The 19525-nt window shown below is 41.8% G+C and overlaps 1 protein-coding gene across 1 annotated transcript in view; it reads left to right on the top strand.

Moving 5' to 3' along the window:
- The first annotated feature begins 1193 nt into the window (after positions 1–1193).
- LOC146809682 (netrin-1-like) overlaps positions 1194–19525 on the top strand; it is a 250479-nt gene continuing 232147 nt past the window's right edge. Inside the window, exon 1 of the mRNA XM_085616529.1 lies at positions 1194–1545. The gene's annotated coding sequence lies outside the window, so the exon portion shown is untranslated. The remainder of the gene's footprint in view (positions 1546–19525) is intronic.

The following is a 19525-nucleotide window of genomic DNA, read 5'->3' as shown; positions in this document are numbered from 1 at the left end:
GCATCACTTTGCGTGAAAGGGACTTGCCATTGGTGTTGCTCTGGGTGTTCCCTTGCAACACTACTGGATTCTGCCGCATTCTCAGATTTACAACATTTTATAAACCTGGCAATGCATCAGAATCCCACACTTCCCCAGGAAAGGCATAAGGAGGCACAGCAACGAGAAATACTTGTATTTGTCCTCGTTTTTTCCTCTTTCAATGCATGCTGCCATCTGCTGCACACCTAGAAAGAGGGAAAAGCCTCTTGTATTGTTTTTGTGCTGGAAGGTGCCCCTTCCTGCACAAAATAATAATAATCCCTGCAATAGAGGCACCCTTGCCCCATGGCGCAAGGGTGTCTGCGTTGACGCATGGCAGCCAATTGTTCGCCAGCGCAGGGGAAAGCACAGGGATGCATCACATTGTTGTAAATATGACACAATCCTGTGCTTTTAAAATGACGCAGCTCGGCGCAGCAAAATAGCTTTGTACGCTGCGCCATTTTGTTGTAAATAAGTCTCCAAGTACTTCTAACGTGGTTCAGCTCGCAGTGTGCACTATGCATGAGTGCTCATTCACCTCTTGAACTTTGACTTAGTTTATTGTTATTATCCTAGGGTCCCTCTGGGGTTAGGGTTAATCAGTCTTCAACTTCACAAACCCTAATCTATCTGTCTACTTATCCATCAATCTCTCCCTCTATTTATCTATCCATGCACCCCCTTTCACTCTCTCTCATCCACTCATCTGTTTACCCATATACAAATTAGTGGACAGACTTTATATTTCTTCTGTGCGAATAATTTCGAAAAGCTTAAAACATCCGCTAGAAAGATTGCTTAGTGGGCTTAGTGCCTACTGCAGAGATGTGTGAATGACATGCAGGGGTCTAGGCGGAATCCTGGCCCTCGCCCTAGACGTTCATCTTTCCAATGTCGGTACATTGGTCAGAGCTCTCCACTGAATACTAGAAATGTGAATGTGTTTTATGTGAAGAACTTTGCATCACATGATAGTAATGTAGTTGCTTTCCTCCTGTGTGGCTACAGATACCCCTGTTTGTGCAGACTTTGACTGTCGTCAGCTGTGCATAGCAGACAGCACCTCTCAGGTTTTCCCCATCTGCCTCTCTCCCTCACACACATGTTCGGACCCGCCCCCTGTGACGTCACCTCTCACTCTGCAGACCTGCATGGCCAGGCTCCTCTGCTCTTTAAAACTTGTCCTTGCTGAAGACGGCATCTGCCAACACCCGCTGAAAGGGGGTGCGCACTCCGAGCAAAGAAAAGAGCACAGGTTTTTCAGTTCATCGCCGCTTTTTACAGCAAATGGACACTTTTTAATAACTTCAATCCCAAAAGGGAGAAGAGATGCATTTTTATCTGATGGGGGACGGCAAACTTCTAAAGAAATGATTTAAAAGCTGAGAAAATAGGGGAAAAAGTTAAGCTCCGGTTTTTTATCAGATCTTGTGGATTTCGGAGACCCTCTCAGAAGGGGGCGTTTAAGGACGACGCAACCGCGCCCCTTTGATCCCGCACGCCCGATTTGCTTCCAGAATGGTGAGTTTTTGCGGTACATAAGCCTTTATTTTTAGCGTGGTGTTCTCACCTAGGACGGAGCCCAGGAGGGACTTTCCAGGCACTGATTTTTTTTCTTTAAAAAATGTAATCTTACTTGATGCTTGCATATTTTTTGCAAGGCAATTTCTTTGTTTAGTTACAGATCTTTTAAAGGCATGATTTCGATAACTCTTCATTAGTTTTGTTTTATGCAGCCCCAGCATGTGGGCTTTGGGCAAGGCTGTTCAAACCTCTATGCCGATGTACACATGTATAGGCAGGACACAGCAACCACTTGGGCTGGCTCTAAGCGGTGGCATCATAAGTTTACCACAGACAGGGTTTATGCTCTGACGTCACTGAAAGGTGAGCTGCAAAATATCTAAGCAAATTATTAAATTATAGCGCCGAGATAGCCAGGGTGGCTCGACTTGTCAACTCACGCAGTAATAGTCTGCAGGGCCCAGGTATTAATTCAAGATTTGAGATGTAGCCTCGAGTATCCAAACAGACTCCAGTGAAATTCATTATTTGTAAATGTGTCACTTACTTTTAATTGCGGATGTATTAAAAAAAGTTAACTGATCCTTTAATAGTTGGTGTGTGATTGAGTCCGGCCCTATTTGTAAGCAATGCGTCTCACATCGGATACATTGAGCCATTGACTCTTTCAAAAACAGAAGTTAAATGAGTACATATGAACTCATTTCTGCCCGAGGTCTCACAACCTGACTCCTGATCCACACTCATGATTATTACTGGACTTTCAGAACTTGCACATTATCTAATCGACTTGTCCTAGTGATATTACCTGTCTCAATTTGTGAGTTTACGATTATGTTGTTGCTTTGCTTTCTTATCTGTTCTCTTTTCTTTTCTCTCGATCTTTTATAAAGCGCTGTGATACCCTCACGGGTCATGCTCGCGCTATATAAAACTTTATAAATAAATACATTTTGACCTAAAATGGTGTCAATGTCAATCCATAAAGTAGAACCCACCAGAACTTACACTTTGTTGCTCTTTTTTCTACCCTCAATTGATAATTACAAGCAAGAATGAGTATGAATATAGCAATTCCTGTCATCTAAAAATGTTTCCTTACAAAGAAACATCTGGTGTAACACATATTAAAAACATAAATCTTAATTTATGACTTTCAATTAAATGTAATAAGCTGAAAACAAAATTTCCATCTAAAAATGTAACTTCACACCACAATTGTAAACTAACAATATCCCTTCTTCTATAAAATAAACACTCAAAATAGTTTCTAAAAATGTGTAAAGGGATTTTGCATAAGCCGAAGGAAACCCCTCCATACCAGAGATTTAAAAAATGAGTATTGTATTTGTATGAAATGGTGACTATGCAGGGTTTACTGTCCAAACCTTTCCCACTCTGCCTCGGATTCATAAACTTAGAGGTAAAGGGATTTACCGTGGAAACACCACTTGCTTATTTTTTTTAAGGCAAGACTTAATTTCTGGTTTATTTACACTTTGTCGCGCTCGAGATATCTTGATTAAAATGAATTGCTCGAAGTTGTATTCGTCTCAAAGTAGTGGAAATGCAGGACAAAGAAATGTACTGAAAGTGCGGGAGTTTAAGTTATGCGGTGCACCCTAACTTTATATTATTAGGTTACTGTGTATATACAGAACTGTATACAAATTAAAGTGAAACACGGATCCAGACCCAAGTCTGAACTGAGCGCCAAGAGTTCAACTCATTGGTGAATGCTGCGCTATACAAACACCCAGTAATATAACATAACAGCGTGTTTGTATTTATTTTCACTCGCTTCTTTGATTTCTGAACATGCAGTTATTTAACTCACGTAAATTGTAAGTTTTATGCAGTGGAGGAATGAAATAGGAAATTCATCAGATAGTAATAAAGATGCAGGGGGCTAATCCCGTATCGCAGTCCTTCAGTTATATTGATTTTTTTGGGTGAAGTTTATAAACAATGCGACCCTTGGTCCAGGCCATATAGGCCCATAATGCACGCTGTGTATCACCTGGGAATAAAAATGTATATCTGCGCATACATCTCTGTGGCGGGTGTTGATAAGAGGAGTAATCTTCCTGTCGCCTTCAGAAACTAAAAGCCTCATTAGCACCTCAGAAAATCCCTGAAACGGAGCTGTTTAGACAGAGAGCGTATACACAGCGCTAAACATATACCATGACCTACGAGGCCATCCATAGGTACTGGGGCAGGAATAATGAATCACGTGGCTGAGGTCCCAGTGCTCAGCAGACTCATCACAAGCCCAAATGAGCATCATTCTGTGACCGTAAAAGACCCCATCCCTTGGGAAGTGTTGATGTCATAGCCTGAGAGCTATAGTTAAGCTATACATAGGTTGAAATCTATAATAATGGGAAATAATTCACGAGAATGACATCACTCCCGTGAATTATGGGTTTTGAAACAACTGCCGATGTGCAATAACACTCTGGCAGGTATACATGGTCCATAGTGTGGCAGCCTGGCACTGAGTGCACCTATGGCTTCTGTGGCACCATAAACAACATGGGTGAAGCTGAGGTATTTTGTGTATGCCGCGTGAACTTTCACATGGCCTGCTTGGATTATATCACATAGGTTCCCGTTCTGCCCATTTAATATTACATGATATGATGAGTGTAATTCATCTCACGAGCCCCAGTGGTTTCCAAACCCATAACTGATGAGAGTTGGAAAGTATGTAGGTTTTAAAAACAGAAGACGTAAAATGAAAAGCATAAATCACATAATATCAGTATATTAGTCCATTAAAAGTAAATTCCGTGTGGTCCACGTGGAAGAGTGATTCCGCCTCTTCTAGGCCTGCGCTGGCTGAGCGGTGCAAGATTCCTTCATTAAAAACTGGAGATTCACTTTTCTATTGATTCGATTAAAAGAATCATTCCTGTCTCAACTTCTATATCTAGGCATTTCTGTCTGTCCGTCCATCGGTATATGGCACAATGATGGGGCCCCTCTGAAGAATGCAATGAGGGACCCCGAGTCTCCAATATTTCACAAATATTTATCAGCTTTAGGCGGAAAGGAGGCCCCCAGACAGGTTGGGTCCCTTGCGCCATAGGGGCCTTTGTTAGATGAATCTATCTATCTATCTATCTATCTATCTATCTATCTATCTATCTATCTATCTATCTATCTATCTATCTATCTATCTATCTATCTATCTATCTATCTATCTATCTATCTATCTATCTATCTATCTGTCTGTCTGTCTGTCTGTCTGTCTGTCTGTCTGTCTGTCTGTCTATCTATCATCTATCTATCTGTCTATCTATGCATATGCCATGTATCTTTTCATCTCACAACTGTCTGAAGTGACTAGAAGATAACAAGTAAGCACTTTACAGAAAAAGTCCAAAATAAGGTACCGCTTGCACTGTGTCAAGCACAAACGCTATTAAACCCTGTTGCCTCGCTTGTGCTTCTGAGCTATATGCTGTACCCTGACTCCTAGGCGCTGAAAGTAGGGGTTATTTGGAGTGGGTGTTGCAGGACCCCCAGAATAACCATGCTGGAGGTCAGAAGCTAAAAGAGAAATAAACAGGCCTTTACATTTTGATTTGCTCTTGTCACAGTTGCTGTGGTTCATAGACAAAGGTCAAATGTCAGGCTGTGCCTTCTGACAAATTGCTGCTTATTCCTTTAACATGGAGAATGGGGTTTACTTCTTTTCTCTGAGTACAAGGTCAGGGGAATTTTCAAAGTGAGATATGCGACAACCTTGCCGCTGTACACGGAGTGAGTAAGGAAAGGGTGTAGGTCTATGTTTTTTCCTAACACAACAACATTTAAATACAAGCAGATGACTCTACAAATGTTTCGAACTTTATCAATAGTTGGGAGAGCAGAAATGAAGCCCAGTTTTTTGTAATTCTGAAATCTGATGGAAACTAATGTTTGAATACCATCAAAACAAATCAAACACTTGCTGATGTGCAAGTGATAAATATTGGCTGACATCCAACACATCTATCGTCTTATAGTTTTATCAGTACAACTGCACGTCTGTGCAGGTTTAGCAGCCACTGCAATGTCTGTAAGTGAACACATAGCCCGTTTATTAAATAGCGTCACTTTAACTTAAAATATGCCAAGCAATGTGCCCTGGCAAGCACTGCAACACAACACGAAAAACAACAAACCTCCCTATAACATGCAGTACATATCTTGTCTATCTAAAAAAAACACAGGACATGACAAGAGTAACACCTCCCTATAACATGCAGTACATATCTTGTCTATCTAAAACAAAACACAGGCCATAACAAGAGTAACACCTCCCTCTAACATGCAGTACATATCTTGTCTATCTAAAAAACAACCACAGGACATGACAAGAGTAACACCTCTCTATAACATGCAGTACATATCTTGTCTATCTAAAACAAAACACAGGCCATAACAAGAGTAACACCTCCCTCTAACATGCAGTACATATCTTGTCTATCTAAAAAAAAAACACAGGACATAGCAAGAGTAACACCTCCCTATAACATGCAGTACATATCTTGTCTATCTAAAAAAAAAAACACAGGACATAGCAAGAGTAACACCTCCCTATAACATGCAGTACATATCTTGTCTATCTAAAAAAAAAACACAGGACATAGCAAGAGTAACACCTCCCTATAACATGCAGTACATATCTTGTCTATCTAAAAAAAAACACAGGACATGACAAGAGTAACACCTCCCTATAACATGCAGTACATATCTTGTCTATCTAAACAAAACACAGGACATAGCAAGAGTAACACCTCCCTATAACATGCAGTACATATCTTGTCTATTTAAAAAAAAACACAGGACATAACAAGAATAACACCTTCCTATAACATGCAGTACATATCTTGTCTATCTAAAAAAAAAAACCACAGGACATAGCAAGAGTAACACCTCCCTATAACATGCAGTACATATCTTGTCTATCTAAACAAAACACAGGACATAGCAAGAGTAACACCTCCCTATAACATGCAGTACATATCTTGTCTATCTAAAAAAAACACAGGACATAACAAGAATAACACCTTCCTATAACATGCAGTACATATCTTGTCTATCTAAACAAAACACAGGACATAGCAAGAGTAACACCTCCCTATAACATGCAGTACATATCTTGTCTATCTAAAAAAAAACACAGGACATGACAAGAGTAACACCTCCCTATAACATGCAGTACATATCTTGTCTATCTAAAACAAAACACAGGCCATAACAAGAGTAACACCTCCCTCTAACATGCAGTACATATCTTGTCTATCTAAAAAACAACCACAGGACATGACAAGAGTAACACCTCTCTATAACATGCAGTACATATCTTGTCTATCTAAAACAAAACACAGGCCATAACAAGAGTAACACCTCCCTCTAACATGCAGTACATATCTTGTCTATCTAAAAAAAAAACACAGGACATAGCAAGAGTAACACCTCCCTATAACATGCAGTACATATCTTGTCTATCTAAAAAAAAAAACACAGGACATAGCAAGAGTAACACCTCCCTATAACATGCAGTACATATCTTGTCTATCTAAAAAAAAAAACACAGGACATAGCAAGAGTAACACCTCCCTATAACATGCAGTACATATCTTGTCTATCTAAAAAAAAACACAGGACATGACAAGAGTAACACCTCCCTATAACATGCAGTACATATCTTGTCTATCTAAACAAAACACAGGACATAGCAAGAGTAACACCTCCCTATAACATGCAGTACATATCTTGTCTATTTAAAAAAAAACACAGGACATAACAAGAATAACACCTTCCTATAACATGCAGTACATATCTTGTCTATCTAAAAAAAAAAACCACAGGACATAGCAAGAGTAACACCTCCCTATAACATGCAGTACATATCTTGTCTATCTAAACAAAACACAGGACATAGCAAGAGTAACACCTCCCTATAACATGCAGTACATATCTTGTCTATCTAAAAAAAACACAGGACATAACAAGAATAACACCTTCCTATAACATGCAGTACATATCTTGTCTATCTAAACAAAACACAGGACATAGCAAGAGTAACACCTCCCTATAACATGCAGTACATATCTTGTCTATCTTAAAAAAAACACAGGACATGACAAGAGTAACACCTCCCTATAACATGCAGTACATATCTTGTCTATCTAAACAAAACACAGGACATAGCAAGAGTAACACCTCCCTATAACATGCAGTACATATCTTGTCTATTTAAAAAAAAAACACAGGACATAACAAGAATAACACCTTCCTATAACATGCAGTACATATCTTGTCTATCTAAAAAAAAAAACCACAGGACATAGCAAGAGTAACACCTCCCTATAACATGCAGTACATATCTTGTCTATCTAAACAAAACACAGGACATAGCAAGAGTAACACCTCCCTATAACATGCAGTACATATCTTGTCTATCTTAAAAAAACACAGGACATGACAAGAGTAACACCTCCCTATAACATGCAGTACATATCTTGTCTATCTAAACAAAACACAGGACATAGCAAGAGTAACACCTCCCTATAACATGCAGTACATATCTTGTCTATTTAAAAAAAAACACAGGACATAACAAGAATAACACCTTCCTATAACATGCAGTACATATCTTGTCTATCTAAAAAAAAAACCACAGGACATAGCAAGAGTAACACCTCCCTATAACATGCAGTACATATCTTGTCTATCTAAACAAAACACAGGACATAGCAAGAGTAACACCTTCCTATAACATGCAGTACATATCTTGTCTATCTAAACAAAACACAGGACATAGCAAGAGTAACACCTCCCTATAACATGCAGTACATATCTTGTCTATCTAAAAAAAACACAGGACATAACAAGAATAACACCTTCCTATAACATGCAGTACACATCTTGTATATCTAAAACAAAACACAGGCCATAACAAGAGTAACACCTCTCTATAACATGCAGTACATATCTTGTCTATCTAAAAAAAACACAGGCCATAACAAGAGTAACACCTCCCTATAACATGCAGTACATATCTTGTCTATCTAAAAAAAAACACAGGACATAGCAAGAGTAACACCTCCCTATAACATGCAGTACATATCTTGTCTATCTAAAAAACAACCACAGGACATAACAAGAGTAAAAATGACCGAAGTGAATTCACGTATAATTGCGGCGGGAGCTATTGATTTTAATGCTGAATGTTCATTTACAACTTTAAAATTCCAAATACTTTCATTCTTTAAAACTGATCTGTGCAGCCAATGATTTAGAGGGGCTTGTTGTATCTATGACTACCCCAGCTTGATTGGTTTTACTTCTACAGAGCACATTAAAGCCACAATTAGGGTACATCGTGACGTTTCATATTGAAGAAAATAAATATTATTCTATTTGATGGGGCTTTTGTTTTTGGCCAGTGAGGTTTTACAAGTGCTATACTCTGGTGGGATTTTCATGGGTGTTGATGTCACTACTGGGGGTACAAATGTTTACATTGTTTTACCCCAGGGTTCTGGTCTCACAATTGCTCTCCTACTTCCAGATGGACTTTTTTTCAAGACACAGAAAACCCGTTTCCTAAAGACTAAGTTATGTCACTTGATATTAGTAGAGAGTACTTCGGTACTTCTGAGGGCGAGTACTTTGGTGCTTCTGGAAAAGACATATCTGTCTCCGTCCTGCAGACCAAAGTCAGATGCACGTTGAGCAGCGACTTCATACCTTCAGAGCATGAGCTGAATCTCTTCTCTTCTCTTCTCTTCTCTTCTCTTCTCTTCTCTTCTCTTCTCTTCTCTTCTCTTCTCTTCTCTTCTCTTCTCTTGTCTTGTCTTGTCTTGTCCTCTCTTCTCCTCTCTTCTCTTCTCTTCTCTTCTCTTCTCTTCTCTTCTCTTGTCTTGTCTTGTCTTGTCCTCTCCTCTCTTCTCTTCTCTTCTCTTCTCTTCTCTTCTCTTCTCTTCTCTTCTCTTCTCTTGGTTTCTCTTCTCTTCTATTCTCTTCTCTTCTCCTCTCCTCTCTTCTCTTCTCTTCTCTTCTCTTCTCTTCTCTTCTCTTCTCTTCTCTTCTCTTCTCTTCTCTTCTTTTCTCTTCTCTTGTCTTGTCTTGTCCTCTCTTCTCCTCTCTTCTCTTCTCTTCTCTTCTCTTCTCTTCTCTTAGATTGAGGGAGAGAGTTCTGGGATTCTCATCTTGACTTGACAACATACACATTTGGCTAGCTCTACATGCTTCCCATATGGCCTCCATATGATATGTTGCTCGTGTTTGCGGTTTAATATCTGGTTGGTCACATCGTGTTTTAATGAATGCGAGCTTTATTTGACTAAACCATCTGTCCTGAGTTTAAAAATGGAGCGAATCCATTTTGAACTCGGTCAAATTTCAGAACTTTTTTTGCACCGACCACAAATTCACCAAAAGGATTTTAGCAGAAACCACCATATTCGAAAAGTGGATCCCGCTTAATATTGCACATCTCTTGTGTCTTAAGTTTCTCTGAGTTGCGGTTACAAGTATGGCAATTAAACTAGGTTTGGGACGCGAATGTGCATCGTTCGTTATTTTGCAAATAAGAGGAAAAAAATGCCAGTGAGATCTTTTCCATTTTTGAATTAGTGGAATATATTATGTGCAAATCCCACCTAGCATGCGTTGCCACAGGAGAAGGAAAGATGGTTTTGTAGTGCCTGCTGCTGACGTCAGGATAGAATTGTAGATCACATATTTGGAACCAGGCAAGAGAAATACAATGTTTCATCCTCCTGAGGTCGATATGTTGAGTAACATTAAAATTATTAATGATTCCATCCATTCTTTAATCAACCTAGAAATAGAAAAAACTGCGTTATGAAGTGTTAGATTGAAATAAAACTTGTTATTAGTATTATAAAAACTGCTTCAGTATATGAGTGGTGGTGATTTTCAAAGGCTATTTTAGAGTGGAATGCTCCAGGCTGAAATGCACCGATGCCTTGCCACACAGTACATCTTTCTGGGTGATTCACAAAAATGTCCATCTGACGTTGGCAAAAATGTCAGGGGGACTGAAGAGGGCTTGTAATGTTCACAAATAACCCTAAATATGCATTTGACACCTCTTCTACGATCACACGGTCCAACAGGGAACAGGCTTCATAACAACAATCAGGAAAGTGTTGAAATAATGTCTTCATGTACAAAAGATTAGAAAATAGGAAAAAGTCATTTATTTTCATTTGTTCCAGTTCGATTCCAGAATCACGCCAGGCTGAAACCGAGCCCCCACCTTTAGTCCCCCCCCCGCCCCTCCCCCAAGCCGGGCCTAAGCAGTGGCACCTGTTTTGGGAATCTTTGTTGGACCTGCTGCTTTGTAGAGTTTCATGTGATATGTTATGCGCTGTATTTTAATCTGTACAGCGTGTCATGCTCCTGTCCAGGTGCCGAATGCTTTCTTTGAACAGGTAGTAAACTATGTCGGCCCTCATTATGAGCGTCCCAACTTTTTGTGCGATAATTATCGCACCCAATAAAAAGCAACAATAATGTGTTCGGAATTTAGTTGGGGCAATAAAATCGCCTGGTTCCAGTTATGTCCTCAAAATGGGGCACAACATGCAGATTTGGTAGCCACATTTCGAATGTCCCAGTATTTACTAATCATTTTCCCTCTTTACATTTTGGTATGTTATTTGATTTTTTATTTATGTAATTACTTTTTGGGCGTTTAATATAGCACGAACTAGACCCGAGGGTATCAGAGCGCTTTACATGAGCGCCAGTTGGGTTACATTTGGACACATGTATTTTTTGTTAGGCACCGGGAGATTCAGTGATTTGCCCAGGATCACAGGATGGTGAGCGTCCAGGTTTGGCTAAATGTAACAAGCTGTGGGATCTTTGCTGCACCCGCTATTACCCCGCACACACAATTGTTTGTGCAAGGCCCAACGGGTTCGGCGGACACTCGAGCTGAGGGTCTAAGCGGGCCTGCTTCATTGGGTTGTGGTGTCACCGCCGTGGCTCATGTTTTGGGGTCATTTGTGATGACCAGGGGGTGCTCGATAGTGGAGAGGGGGAAAGAGAAGGGAGAGAAAGGCTCTTTTATGCCTACACAACACAAGCACACTACTTCTCTCCTTTGTGTGCCCAAATGAGGTTGGTTTGCGGTTCTGTTCTTCCCATGCTCTCACAGGGGCCTGGTGGCGAATGATCCATTCGCAAAAATGGCTGCAAAGTGGCACCAACTTTTTTGCAAATGGAAAGGAATTTTTCAAGCCCTTAAGACCCTCAAACCGCTTTTCCATACTGTTTACTTAACCCATTTATCGTTAATTGGATGTAATAAATTACTAAAAGAGATTTACCGAATCTGAGCGTTTGCCACCCTTAAAACATTTTGTACATAAGGCCTGTAGTCTGACTAGAAACTGCACTTATATGATGCCCTTCGCGTGATCATTTCACACTTTTTCAAGTTGTGAGTTATACTAAATTTGTGTATTAGCAGTCGGTGATATTTTAGAGACACCCATCTATGTGCATTAATAGAGGCATCTCGGTGACTCTGTCGAGCGTTGCTTCCTCTCTGCTGTTGCTCAAACTCACACATTTGACCAGTGGGAGGCACCACTGTATTTCAAGGCAGACTTTATGGGCCAGATGTAGGAAGCCAAATTGCGATCGAAAACGCTGAAATTCACAGAATTTTAGCGTTTGCGATCGCAATTTGGCTGTGTGCAATGTAGGTAGGCAAATACCCTCTTGCAAAATAAGGAACCGCAAAAATTGCAATTCCTTATTTTGCACAAGCATTTAGAGAATCGCAATTAGCGATTCCCTAAATGCTATGCTAGTAGGCATCACAAATTGCGATATTGCCTTAAGGAATCGCAAATTTCCACCAACTTCAAGTTGGTGGTAATTTGCAATTTCCTTTAAAAAAACACTTTTTGCTTTTTTCAAATTGCCAAGTGGCACACATACATGCCCTTATGGCACACATACATGTGCCACATGTGCACAAACGCACATTTCAGGGGTGCAACAGGGTGTCCTTTTGGAACCCTTGCACCCTTGAAATTGCGCACGCAATTTGCGAGTACTTCTTGTTGACTTGCAAATTGCGTGCGCAACTCGCATTCATTCTTATGGGCCTATTGGCCCATAGGAATGAATGGTAAGGTATTCCTTGATTGCGAATCTCAATTTGCAATTCGCAATTAGGGAATATTAAGGAATCGTAATTATTTTTGCGATTTCTACATACATTCCATTTTGCGAGTCCTTAATAGCGATTCGGTAAAAATCGCTATTAAGGACTCGCAAAACTGACTTTACCTACATCTGGCCCTTTGTCCATAACACCCAGATTCGGGCTCCCTTTATTACTTGACATTTTATTCTGCTGTGAAACAGAACTTGCTAACATTTGAGAATTCGCAGCAGCTGTGACATGCAGAATCTGGGGGGAGATTTGTCAATGTTTGCTGATTTTCAATGAAAAAAACGGATTTTAACTACAAACTATGGAAATCAACAGCTAAGTTGAAAAAAAATCAAATGAATTAGTGAGGATCATATAAAAATAGTTACTGAGCCCCAAGGAGGGTGCAGCATTTTCACTTTCGACATTAGGGGTTATTTTTACAAAGCAGTTTTGAGTTTGCAGTATAGTCTTGAGGACATTTCCAGGGTTTTGGTGTTGCTCGTGAGTCTGATGTTTATGCAAATTAATTTTTTGTATAGTTTTGGGTGCCTCTTCAAGGAGCATTGTGGCACAGGGTGGGGTGTTAGGGTTGGTTCTTTCAATATATAATATGTACTGTCTACATAGAGGCTGCTCCATTAGCTAAGGGTGGCTTGAACACTAAGGGCCCGATTACGAGTTTTGGAGGTGCAGGGATGGCAGGTACTCCACCGCTGCACCCCCGTACTGCCGAGACTCGCCGTCGCCGCCTGCCTGCCAGATTACAAGTTATTTGTAGTCTGGCGGGTGTGCAGTGTGGTGTTCCAAGGGCGTTGTCTCTTTCAAAGGCTGCGGTGCCTTTAAAAAAGACACAGCAAAGGGAATGCCAAACATGGTTCCTGCACGGCATGGACTGAAAAGTCTGTGCAGAAACTCTAGTGCATGCACACAGGGGCCACATTGTATGCCCCCCTGTGTGCAAGCACAAGCGTAGGGGGCATAGGGAGCCCTCTAGGGCCCCCTTTGTTTCCTCTCAGCCACGGTTGATATGGAGTAGAAATCTCTCTGTCACCCCCAGCAGAGAGGAAACTCGTAATAGGCTTGGTGGGACTGCGGCGGTCCCATAAAGCATATTGCAGCCTCTGACCGCCTCACCACCTCCAGGGAATGGCGGTTCTCTGGTAGCATTGGTGGTCCTAGGGCGGTCAGACTGCCCAACCTGTAATGGGGTGGTCGGAACGCCGATGCGGCTGTGGCTGTACTGCCACCGCCTCGCCACCATGAGTGTGGCGGTCAAAAGGGCCCAACTCGTAATGGGGTGGTCTGACCGCTGGTGCGGCGAAGGCTGGATTGCCACTGCCTCGCCACCATGGGTCTGGCAGTCCTCAGACCGCCAGACTCGTAACTTGGCACTAAGTATTCTCCTGCACCTTCAGCTGTGAGTGGCCCCTTAGTGGACATCGCTAAAATGGAGTGCTGTTGGAGGTACTTGGACCAGAGTGGGCACTGCTCTTGGCACGCACATATGACATCAATTTACCTCTCAAAGACAACCACCCTATATTATGTCATTTCTCTGCTCAATGCCTCTTTGGACCACACAAGTCATTGAAGTTGAGGTCGATGCAGGATGTTGTCTAATGTTATTTGAGGTGTTATAAGGCTACTGCATGGACCCCTGTGTGACACAGTAGGGGTAAGTGGTGAGTGCAGGGGCCGGTCCTTCATGTGGCCAGAGGAGCGTTGCTCCACTGCTTTCTTGCAGTGCGAGAAGCAGTAACATAAAATGGTATCAATACCATTTTATGTTACTGCTTCTCACACTGCGAGAAAGCAGAAGGGTTTTGTTGGGGGTGGGCTGCAGCATGGCAGGAGAGGAGTGGCTAGCCCAATGTTGCAGGCCCTGACTGTTTGGTCGGCCCTCTGGGGCCAACCAAACTTGTCATGCTCACTCTGCCATTTTCTCCATGTAAGCTGCATGCAGTCTACATGGAGAAAATGGCCTCCTCATAGGTGCATGGCTGGGCGCCGACCCCACCAATCACAACGCTGCAGTGGCAGCGTTGTGATTGGCTTAGGGGAGAGAGCCTGCCTGCTTCCTGCGAGGAGCAGAGACGAAGCAGCCCGGCTATGGTAAGTTATTTTTTTTTTCATAATTAAAATTAAACCCCCTCCCAGCACGACCCACCCCGCGTGACCCCCCCGTGCGTGACCTCCCCCGTGTGACCCTCCTCACCCCTGAGTCATGCCGACTGCGACTGGGTGAGTGTAATAGATATATAGCTAATGGCTGGTGCTTGCATTTATACAGTGGCTCTGCTGTGCGCACGTGTTAAATCTAATGTCGACTAGATGTAGGAGCAGGTGGCTATGGGAGCAGGTAGACTATATTTCCAGCATTCACCCGGCTGTGGCCTGGAAAGGCTGTTTTGGGATCTCTTACCCTAGTGGACTCTCAGATTAGAAGTGGTATCTTTGATACAGTGCACGCGCTTCACGTCTGCGATGTGTCCTAGAACTCATGCATTTCAGGCCTAGAATATCATATGGGTGCTCTCTGTTACTAATCACTTCAGGAATATTCCAAGCAGCCCGGGGTGCATGTTTGACAGCAATGTTGAGTGCTAGACCTTTTGACACTGGCGACAGTTCTTCCAATGGGACAGTTTAAAGGGGCACCACCAACCTAGACCTGACTCACCAGTCCTCAAGATGGCAGAGTGACCTGAATTCTCATAGTTAACAGCTGGTGTGATTGCAGCTCAATACTTAAAGCCAACGGCGGCTCCTTTCCCACGGCGGAGGAGCTTTGCCCAACTAACTTAGAGCCAGTAGCTGAAAAATAAAATGATATCTTACTATCGTTTTATTTTTTTAGCTGCTGGCTCTAAGCCAGATTGTGCAGGGAGGGGTGGGATCAGGCCATGGGAGAGGGGAGGAGCGAGGAGGAGTGGTATGTGCACTTGTAAGTGCGCATGTCAGTTTGGTCGGCCATCTCAGGCCGGCCAAACTGACATGCGCACTTAGGTTTCTCCAACCCGGGTTGGAGAAGCAGTACAAACTCCCTGTGTTGATCAAGCCCGCTCAGGCCAATTCCCATTCTGCTCTCATGCTTGACAGCAGCGCGGGGATTGGATGGGAGTCATGATGCTGTTCCAGGGACTGCTGCGACCAGGAACAGCAGCAGAGGAGCTCAAGGCGGGCAGCAGCACCAGGCAAGGGTATTTTCTTATTTTTATCATTACCTCCCCGTGCGTGCTACCCCCATTCTTCCCGCTGGCCATCTCCCCTCCCCAATGCCCACTCCACCCACCCACTGGAATTTTTCTGTCAGCCACCACTGCTTAGAACCTTGGCAAGGCCAACTCGACCTGCCTTACTTCCCAGGTCAGTGAATGGGTAAATGCAGTACAACTGAAAGGTAAAAATAAAGTCAGTATAATTGCTACAAATTATGAACGTAACTTTCTTGTCTACATTGATTCCTAGCTTGTGGTGCGTGTCAATGATTAATGTCAATGATGCAATGAGACGCATGCACCTTTAAAGTCCATAAGACTATCAGTGCCTGAAGTTGTAGCCCTGTAATGCCTTTTTAATTGTCCCCATTGTGGCTTTGGATTCTCTAACTTGTGGGCAAGAGAGAAAAAGATTTGTATATTTTAATATTTCACATTTTCCAAGTTCCTGGGGGAGACAATATCGTATACCATTGAGATGAACATATGAAGATATTTTACACTCAACGGTGACATCATTCCTGCATACATCGATAAGTTGCACTTTATATTCTGGTTAAATGGCATGATCATAATTGTTATGCTTACACAGTTATTAATAGAATCATCGAGTTTGTCTCGGCAAATTGGTATTGAATTTTACAACATTGTAATTGCATTGTCAAGCAAAATACCAAATATACCTCTACTAAGATCTATTTTGGTACCAATGGAAACTTTGGCGATGGTTCATACATGTTTTTTCAAGGAAACAAACCTACAGGGACCAGTGTAATACCCAAGTGGTTGGTTGTTGTATCAGAGAACCTACATTTGAATCCTGGCTCTCACACGTGACTAAATTGATTGATCCTGAGCCAGTCACTTTATCTCCCTGTCCCTCCGTTTCCATATCTGTCATTACTTGGATCGCTTTGAAATGGGCAAAGTGCAGGTATCAAGCGAGACATAAAAAACTAGACATTAATATAAATAAACATAAAATATGGCAACAGATAAAGCCTGCCAGGTCCCATCCATTCAATCAATGCCCGTGCTGCCTCATGGCACCCAGGCACCCATGGCCTCTACCTTTACCAGGGCCTCAGTTAATGGACTGCTCTAGGACAGTGTAGCGGACGCTGGCTGCCAGATGGAATAGTGTGTTTATGGGCCAGACGTGATATCTATCTATCTATCTATCTATCTATCTATCTATCTATCTATCTATCTATCTATCTATCTATCTATCTATCTATCTATCTATCTATCTATCTATCTATATCTATATCTATCTATCTATCTATCTATCTATCTATCTATCTATCTATCTATCTATCTATCTATCTATCTATCTATCTATCTCTTAATTTCTACCTCTACACATTTATATAGTTATATATATATATTTTTGGTCTTGCTGAATCTACCAAATATCAACAGGTTTGATGTGTCACATGAAATAACTCATTCAATGTTGAAACCATCATGAACCCCCTTAAATAATATAAAAAAAACAATGTATTACCACATTATATTTATTTAAATTCAAAGTGATTCTACAATGTTTGGCCCCCAATTCTGCGTTCCAAACAGTGCCTGTAATATGACTCGTTACATCCAACATTGGGCAAGCAGAATTTGGGATTTGGCTACCTTAAACTTCAAAAAAATTTTTTAGATACGGTCCAATCTCAATCACTTAAAATCAAGCAATTTGGATTTGTTCCGGTTCAGTTCACCCGCGACTGATTTGAATCACTACTGCACAGGGTGGCCAATGGCACGGAATTGGAGGAAGAAATCCACAGTGTGACCGATTAAATGTTTCTGAGATCTTTAACTAAATTACCGAGTTACCGACTTGAAATGTTGTTACACCTCCTTCCGGTAGTCCCATCGCGGGGTGTTACCCGAGATGTACGTAGGTAACTGTAGTCATTTTCCTACGAGCAGGATTTTATGGATAGTTAACTGACGGTGTTCGAGGCTCACACTTCGGTGGTGTTGAAATGCGTTTTATGAAGGGGCAGCATCTCGGGGAGTTTGAGGGGATGCGCGCGGGCCTTCCCAACGCCTTGATCCCGGGAGGGTTACATTGGGAAGGGAGCTGTAGACAAGCTTGAGGTTTGAGAACGTGAATCCACAATGAACGTTTACTTTCATTTTATTTCAAGGGCTGACACTTTTGAATTAGTCACTAGTACCGTTACCATATCTATGAACAAGTTGTTGCAAAAGGACAGATTAAATAGTACCTGATGGAGAAAAACAAGCATTAACATATGCAACCGTTTTAAAGCTTTGAAACACGATCTGCCATTATTTGGCACCACGTTCAGTGGGTTAGGAATGAAATCACAGAAGTTTCCGCGGTTTCCATTGCAGACAGGAAAATCATTTGTATTGTGGGGTGAAGCAGTGTGTACGTGTCAGCCTTTGAATGAGGCAAGAGAGTTGTCTCACGTGGTAGGTGGGTCCATTGGCTCGCAGATATATACATGTTACGTGGAGTTTTATAGCGCCCTGTTACCCATGAGGGTATCGTGGCGCTGTGCAGGAAGCTCTATACTGTTGGCTGCTTTAGTACTGGGTCAGTTGCATGTTTGGCCGGTGTTGACTGTATTTTCCGGTGGCATGCAGTCTGTTTTATAAGGCATGTGGCGCGCCTGTAGATACCACGAGAAAGATGCCCATGAGCCATCTTTCTATGGTTTGTAAGGACTCACAGAGTTAGCAGTTACAAAGCCAGGCTCAGTGTCATTTTTGGACACGGTCCCTAAAAATGATTACATCTCTGATTCTCAAAAGCACTAAACTACACAGGGGAAGTTATGAATTTGTTACATTTCCTGGCATGTGTCTTTTGGCCAAACTATATGCTTATAGATACTACACAACAAATAAATAAACCGCAGCCGTAACTTACCCTTTGTTCTTATTTTTCTTCACATGGAAATGTGTTTTCCACGTTAAGACTTCCCTTCACGACGCAAATTGACTTTTTTCTTGTTGTGTCTTAGCTTTTGGCACCTCCTAAACAGAGTAGCAAATGAAGGAAGTAGATGACAGCGATTGCAAAGGTTTGTGACGCCCACAAAGTGGTCATGCTTTTAGCATTCACATTTATTTAACTCCCCTGGGGACACCTACTCCTTACCCCTAAGAGTCCATCTCCAATGTGTTAAAATCTGAAGATCTTGGGATATTCTGCAATCATTTTCTCGATATTAAGATTGGCAGATCTTGACTATGCGACTCAGGACCATTATATTTTGTCTGCAGTTTACCTCTGCTTTACACATAAATTCCACTAATGCACAGAACAGGTTTTATGAAAGGAGGCCAGAAAGATTGCCCAGGAACGCACAATTTGTTCATGTGGAAGTTAGAATTACAATGCAGGCTTCCTAGTTTATACTCTGAAACGAGCTTCTAGATCACATCTAATAACAGGGATATGATATGGTTGAAGAGACCTCATCAACACAATTAAAGAGAACCCTAGAGTTCTCGCAGAGTGCACATATATTTCTCTTTCACAGGAGTGTCCTACTTTTAGACTAATCTA

This window comes from Triturus cristatus, chromosome 7 (genome assembly GCF_964204655.1).
Source record: "Triturus cristatus chromosome 7, aTriCri1.1, whole genome shotgun sequence".
Classification (NCBI taxonomy): domain Eukaryota; kingdom Metazoa; phylum Chordata; class Amphibia; order Caudata; family Salamandridae; genus Triturus; species Triturus cristatus.
Note: the sequence above shows the minus strand (reverse complement) of the source record. Positions and strands in the feature narration are given on the sequence as shown.